Source organism: Pocillopora damicornis, chromosome 4, assembly GCF_964200805.1.
Source record: "Pocillopora damicornis chromosome 4, jaPocDami1.2, whole genome shotgun sequence".
Classification (NCBI taxonomy): Eukaryota; Metazoa; Cnidaria; class Anthozoa; order Scleractinia; family Pocilloporidae; genus Pocillopora; species Pocillopora damicornis.
Window position 1 is genome coordinate 29577261 of NC_142673.1, and position 6891 is coordinate 29584151.

The window sequence follows — 6891 nt, forward strand, 5'->3', positions numbered from 1 at the left end:
CACAGTATACAACCGTCCGGCCTCCCCCATTTTTTAATAGCAAACACGTTACTTGCAAAAACTGATGATTACGTTCGTAATCAAATCACAGTCAAAGCTCTCTTTAAAAGCATTCTCGTAACAGGACATTTCCTACTGCTCACGCGCCTGGCCAGGCTTGGACCAGCAATCCAGATTTCTAAAGCTAATACTTAGAGTAGTAACATCATGATCATGAAAGGTAACGAAGGCAGTTTGTTCAAGTTATGATTCCATATTTGTTCTCGAAGTGAGATCATTTGACTATACTCTACACCTATATTATAGGATAAATTTCGTAAACAAATTGCTAAACAACTGACAGTTTTATCATTAGTATCTGTTATGAAAGTTATTCTTTTTACTAAAGTTAAGACAGAAATAGCCCAAGAATATGATCATCTGCTGGAACAACACCCTCTCGCTCGAGCTATCGTCAAGTTAAGCTCAGATTCTTGCAGGTAAGCTGGAATTTTAGCAATTGTAGAGGAGAGGCCTGAAAATTCGGGTTTCAACGCGATTCGAACCGGAACTTTTGATAAACTAGTTATAGTTGGTCGGCTACAACCAAGTGAGCTACGAAGCCACACGTTGGGAGAAATGCAAATTTCAAGGGTTCTTTTTCCACGTGAAGGAATTTGATTTGGGAAATTAATTTCATTAAAAACTGAGATCAAATTCCTCTAATTTTTTCTATGGTAAGCTGATCATACCCATTAGATTTTTCCGTAAGGAAAGTTTCTGCTTTTAATCACAGGTCGGCGAGAGGACATTGTGAAATAATTATTGTAATAATCATTTCCTACATTTCTGTTGAATAAAATTCGCTGATTCAGCCGGTAAAATTTCCTCTTTTCAAAGGCAACAATTTATTTTCAAAGTTCTATCAACGCTGACCACAAACATCTGATTCTTATACAAGGAACAGTTATGTTTTGTATTTTTTTTACGCGCGGGTGAGAGGCCATATACATAATTATAAAGTTATTTTGAATGTAGTGTCATGGTAACCATTGAGAAAATTACTAGTCAAGGAGCCAGACCCAACAAAAGATGGTTTCGTTCAACCCACCCGACAGAAAAGGTTTGACAGTTGATTCTGATAGACCAATACCTGCTCTTTAAGATAAGATACTATGTAGTCCCGAATTGTGGTACCCCTGACGAGATAAATGGGGCTTTATACCATGACATGGCACTCAGCATAGAGACGAGGCTCAAACAGAAATTGACCTCAAATTTCAACTTCTTCCGCTAAAGTGCCCCAAACCTTTCTGGAAAAGTGATGAGCATGCACCTGCCTACAATATGAGTGTTCACATGGTACGACAGCATGTCACGTGATTATCACATGACTATTTTTTCGTCAAAAAGCAGCCTCTTTTGTCGATCCTGACATATTTCAAATCCTGCTGAGACTAGGGTAAAGGACTTATTCAGGCTTTTCATCATATGAGGATACAAAGAAGTCGTGCACTTTCGAATTACATTTAAAAAAAACATTTGGAAGTGTAGAACTCTAGAAAATCGACAATGTTAATGCTGGTCTCTCTTCCGTCACTTTTTACATGGAAACGAGGCTGGAATAAAAGCACCCTCAAAACGGGTCAAATCTTTGAAAAAGTGGTATGAAAAAGATGTAAAAAAGTAATATCACAAGAATATAATTTTAATGAACATTTTTCTTATATATATATTCAGATTTTATGAATATCAGTAGACTGCAGTGTTATTTCAAAGTTCTTTGAAATATTTAATATTTTTTTCAACAAAACGTTCTATAAAGGCTATATACCGCCTTAAATATCCTTGAGCTCTGTCTGGTGTGGTTTAAAGTAGTGAGCTTTAGTGGTTACGGTTGCTTTAGGAAAAATGAATGCCTTGTCTTCTCTGAAAGATAAGGAATGGTTCAAGCCATGGCAAATTGGAGTAACGTCCAGCAAAAGTCATCCATGCGGACAGATAGAAACTGTTGGTCGCACTGAAACCAGGTAATAACATCGTTCCCAACAAAATTAGTTAAAGTAGGAGGTCTGCCTCCGAAACTAACTTCCTCCATGGCAACTACATTTTGAGCAGAATCCAGTGATCGCTTCCACCAGGTCTTGTGGTATTAGGGATCACAACACCACTGGCATGTGCTCTCGCTAAGCTTTCATTTGCCAAGCTGGTCTCCACTTGTTCGATCTCTTCATAGGAAGAACAGTAACCCATTCTGTTTAAAAGTGTTATCAGTTGTTTGGAACCAGTTTAGTGCTTGACGGTCATAGCGAGACCTACGTGCTTGTCAGCTTTACTCTGGCATGTGATGCACAATGAATAAGATCCTGCCCAGCCATTACAATCTTCCACTCATCGGTTGTACTCCTTGCACTAGAAGGTGAGTCGTCGCTGTACTGTTCTCCAGTAACAATCCACCTGATAAGCCAATAAAGGCTCTTGGGAAGAAGAGATTTTGCAGTATCCAAGTGTAAATCTCGGATGTCAAGTGGGTTGATGTTAATGCCCTCATATCTCAGCATCTTCCGCCTGATAATGGAAGCTATAGTGTAGATGTCTGGGAAACTGAAAGTTTCTGACTCTGGCTTATCCATGCTGATAGAGTTTGTTTCGTCACGTAATGGACGTAGTGCTTGCTGCATTTATGATATCAATTAAGGAGATGGAGCTGCTGAAAACAATTTCCGGTCTGGATTGTTGAGGTGACTCATGGAAAACAAGACATTCCTTAAAATGAGCCATCAATCGTGCTTTCAGCTTCTGTTTTGTGTAGCTACCTGCATCAATTCCTATCTTTTCCAGCTCCTTCTTGAACATTGCCAGCAAAACGTTCATGTCGTAGGCTTTCCTTCCTCAATTTCAGGGGTTATGACCTTCAGTAACTGATTGAAGGCTTGATCAAAAGTGTTTTCCTCTCTTGTGGATGTAGCGACGTTCTGTTTCCGCTTGATATTAACCTTGCTGATACAGCAGGCATGACACGCTTTGTGGTATTTTCCCTCCGCTGCAATAAGATCATAACTAACCGACCGAAGTATAGATAACAGTTCATGGTCTCCTCTTGCCTCTGCAGATTCCTTTATACTGTTGCATGCTTCAAAGGTGGCGATGTTTATTAGCTATCGGTCCTTTTTTCTTGTTGCATTTTTGCAGAAAAGACACTTTGACCAATCAAACACCATGCGTCGCTCTTTAGATTCTGCTTGAACATCACTTGAGGATTGTACTCCATAATACCGTAAACTCTGTTTGCTAGTATATGTTTCGTAACACGATGAATGCCACAAAATATCTTTCCCGGCTACATTACGGAGATCGTCAGCTGACAAACGATGCGAGATTTCATCTTGCCGAACTTCAAGAGCAGATATGACTTTCTGTATTGAAGACAGTTTTCCAGAGCGAAGGACGTCACTGCTACTCTAGCAAAAAATGCACTTATCGAAAGAAGTTTTCTTTGCTCTCTTTGCCGGCATGGGAAAAAGCTGCCAACCATCCTTTTCCTCCATGTCGTCTACAGCATTTGTGAGACTTATTACCTGTGCAGATAATTTATTTCCAGACGTTTTCACTTTTAAATCGGCTTTTACAAGAAATACATCAGAATTACGTATCTGACAGAGTTTTAAAATAAAAAAGAGCTCTGTCTAAAAATCCTGCTGATAACCTCAACACATTGCTAAAACATGTTTTTTAAAGGAAGATATAAGATCAAGCAGGAAAGGAAAAACAAATGATAATATTACTAGCAGGTGCAATAGCGATGTTCTAGAGTCTCAGCGCATGAATTTTGAGAAAAACGAGAGCAAACAAGTCGCCGTAATACAGTTAAGATATCAAACCTTATCTATCTTGAACTCTTTGATGGCCGTTTACATTCACAGTCGGATACAAAACTCCGTTTACAAATCTGACTTACTGATTGAGTCAGGGGTTTATACAGCTGGTACTACCTCAGTTTTGCTGCTTGGCAAGTCATATAACAAAGGTATTCGTGCCCACAAGTTAACCATGGAGGCGCTCTTCAGGTTGTTGTGGAAAGCCTTCCTAGACTGGCTGTCAAGACAAGCAGTTGGTATGGATGACCGAGTAAGACAAAGTGTTGCTGACCAAAGAAGGGAGTGTCGGAATACAGTGAGACAGGATTGCTTCGTTAACGATGCCTGGAAAGCATTTCAAGGTTGTGTCAATCCTCTCATGACGATGTTTGAGCGGTTGAAATCTGAAGGCAGAGAAAAGTCCAAAGTTTTTAGTTTCTGGGAAGGATACATTAATATAGTGCTGCTGCTTCTGCAGTTCGTTAAAGCTGAACGAACCGGAAACTGGAAACTCCACCTCTCCGCCACAACTGAAATGGTTCCCCATTTTTTCTCTATGGACAGGGTCAACTATTCCAGATGGCTTCCAGTCTATCTCTCTGACATGCACAGGTTGCAGTTAACTCGCCCCGCAGTTCACCAAGAGTTCATTACTAGAAACCACAGTGTAAGCCGCTCTGACCAACCGTTTGCGCAAGTTTGGCCGGATATGGCCCTGGAACAATCAATTAACCTTGATACAAAGACAAAGGGGGGCATAGTTGGAATGAGTACGAACGAAGATGCTGTAGACCGATGGTTCTTAACAATTTACGAGCGAGCAGCCATGACACATGCACTAAAGGAGATGTGTGGTCTAGAAAACTGCGACCGCATTGGGACACACAAGGAGGCTGAAGCCACAAGAGTGAGCAGAGATGAGAGAGACGTACAGAAGTTGTTTGAAACCTTCAAGAGTGATCTCCTCAGTGACCCTTTTCAGATTCCAGAAGAAATCTCAGAGGAGGAAATACCCTTAACCTTAAGTAATCTTGCCACTGGTGTTGTTCTTCCAGGCGCAGATGGAAGCATTCTTCTCAACGCAGAAGAGTTAGGCAGAAAAAGTATGGAAACATTTCTTTCATCACGAATCCAGAGAAATAAAATCAATTTCTGGGATCCAATCCAGCGGCTGAAGATTAAAACATTCAGTTCTATGGCAAAGAAAGTTGCAGTGAGCAAACAGAAAGATAAGACTGTAACTGTTAATGCTGATCGTGAGCTTTTTGGTCGCCTTCTGGTTGCTGCGAGGAACAGGGATATTGATCTCAAAGAGGTTCTTTCTTATGAGCTTTGCGGTGTACCAGTCGCACTTGTACATCCTGATGGCAGCCTCAGGAAGACGACAAAAAGCACCCTTATGTATGTCCTTGAAAACAATGTTACGTGTAGATCAAGCCTGCCTTCATCACAGCACCCTACAGCATATCTAATTGATGCGATGGCTCTCATTCAGATAGTTAAATCAGCAAGGTCTGCGACATTTAGCCAGTTATCGCAGAAATACCAAGACATTGTCACTAGTAAATTCCATCAGAATAGTCACACCAGAGTAGACCTAATTTTCGACCAATATAAGCCTGTCTCAATTAAGGCACAGGGGAACGCAGCAAGAGAGGAGAATCAAGCTCGTTTGAAATCAACATCCACAGTGGATCCACGCCAGTACCGAAGCAGTGGTCAAAATATATCTCAAACCCAAAGAACAAACAAAACTTAGCCGCCTTTCTCTATGAGTCGTTAACAAAGAACTTACCGGCATATTTAGGCCCTCAGCAGAAGGTCGTCCTAGGTGGAGGATTCAAGGATAGATTAAAAGCAGTGTGTCTAACTAGTGGTTCCGCAGTTGTTGAGCCAAATCTACGTTCGGATCATGAAGAGGCAGATACAAGACTTCTGCTTCATGCCAAACACGCTGCAGCCACTCATCCACGCATTGTGATACAATCACCAGACACTGATGTTGCCGTACTTTCAGTAGCACATTTTTCAGATTTAAACTGCCAGGAACTGTGGTTAAAAACAGGCGTCAAAGACAGACTAAGATACCTACCTGTCCATGAGATTCAGACTTTCCTGAGGGAATCTCTTTGTAGATGTCTTCCATCGTTCCATGCACTGACTGGTTGCGACTCTACAAGTGCCTTCTCTGGAATAGGGAAGAAGAAGGCGTGGAAGGTACTGCTGACGAAAGAACAGATGCAACGTGATCTCTGTACTCTAAGACAGAATCCTGCCATACACGAGCCTGCGTAGAAGGCTGCTGAGTCTTTTATCTGCTCCCTTTACACTTCTACAAAGAACTTTTCAAATGTAGACGACATTTTTTGTCAACGAAATTTGAAAAGCGAAGACCTACCACCGACTTCAGAATGCTTGTCTCATCATATCAAGAGGGCTAACTTCCAAGCCTTTGTTTGGAATAGAGCTTTGGTTCCACTTCAGAACATTCCCTCGCCAGACGAACATGGATGGAAGCTGGAAAATGGCAAGCTATTCCCTATTCTGATGACAAGGAGTCCTTCCCCAGAAGGCATCACGGAGCTAACAACATGCCGCTGCACAACTTCAGAATGTAAACGTAGTTGTTCCTGTAGGAAAAGTAACCTCTCTTGTACGGAGGCCTGTTTATGTATGGCAGATGAAGGATGCTGCAATCCTCTGAATGAAGAGTTGTTGTCTGACAATGATTCTAGTGCCTCTGACACTGAGTGACATTTGTTGTTTTTTATGTCAGTCTGCAAATTACATGTACTTATCAGATCATCACCCTCCCGATACAGATCCGAACAACGGGCCGATAAATTAAGGTTTTGACTGATGTTTTACAATTCCGATTCAACGATTCTTTAGTATGCGACAAAGATTGGTAAAGATAGAAAATTTCTTAGGGGGTAATTTTAAAGACCTAAGTGTTTGTAAGACAGATTATCATCAGTGGTTGTAGTTTACACGTAACGAAATTAGAACATGTTGCAAACTGGTATCTTTTTGACTTACAAAATGACATCACTTA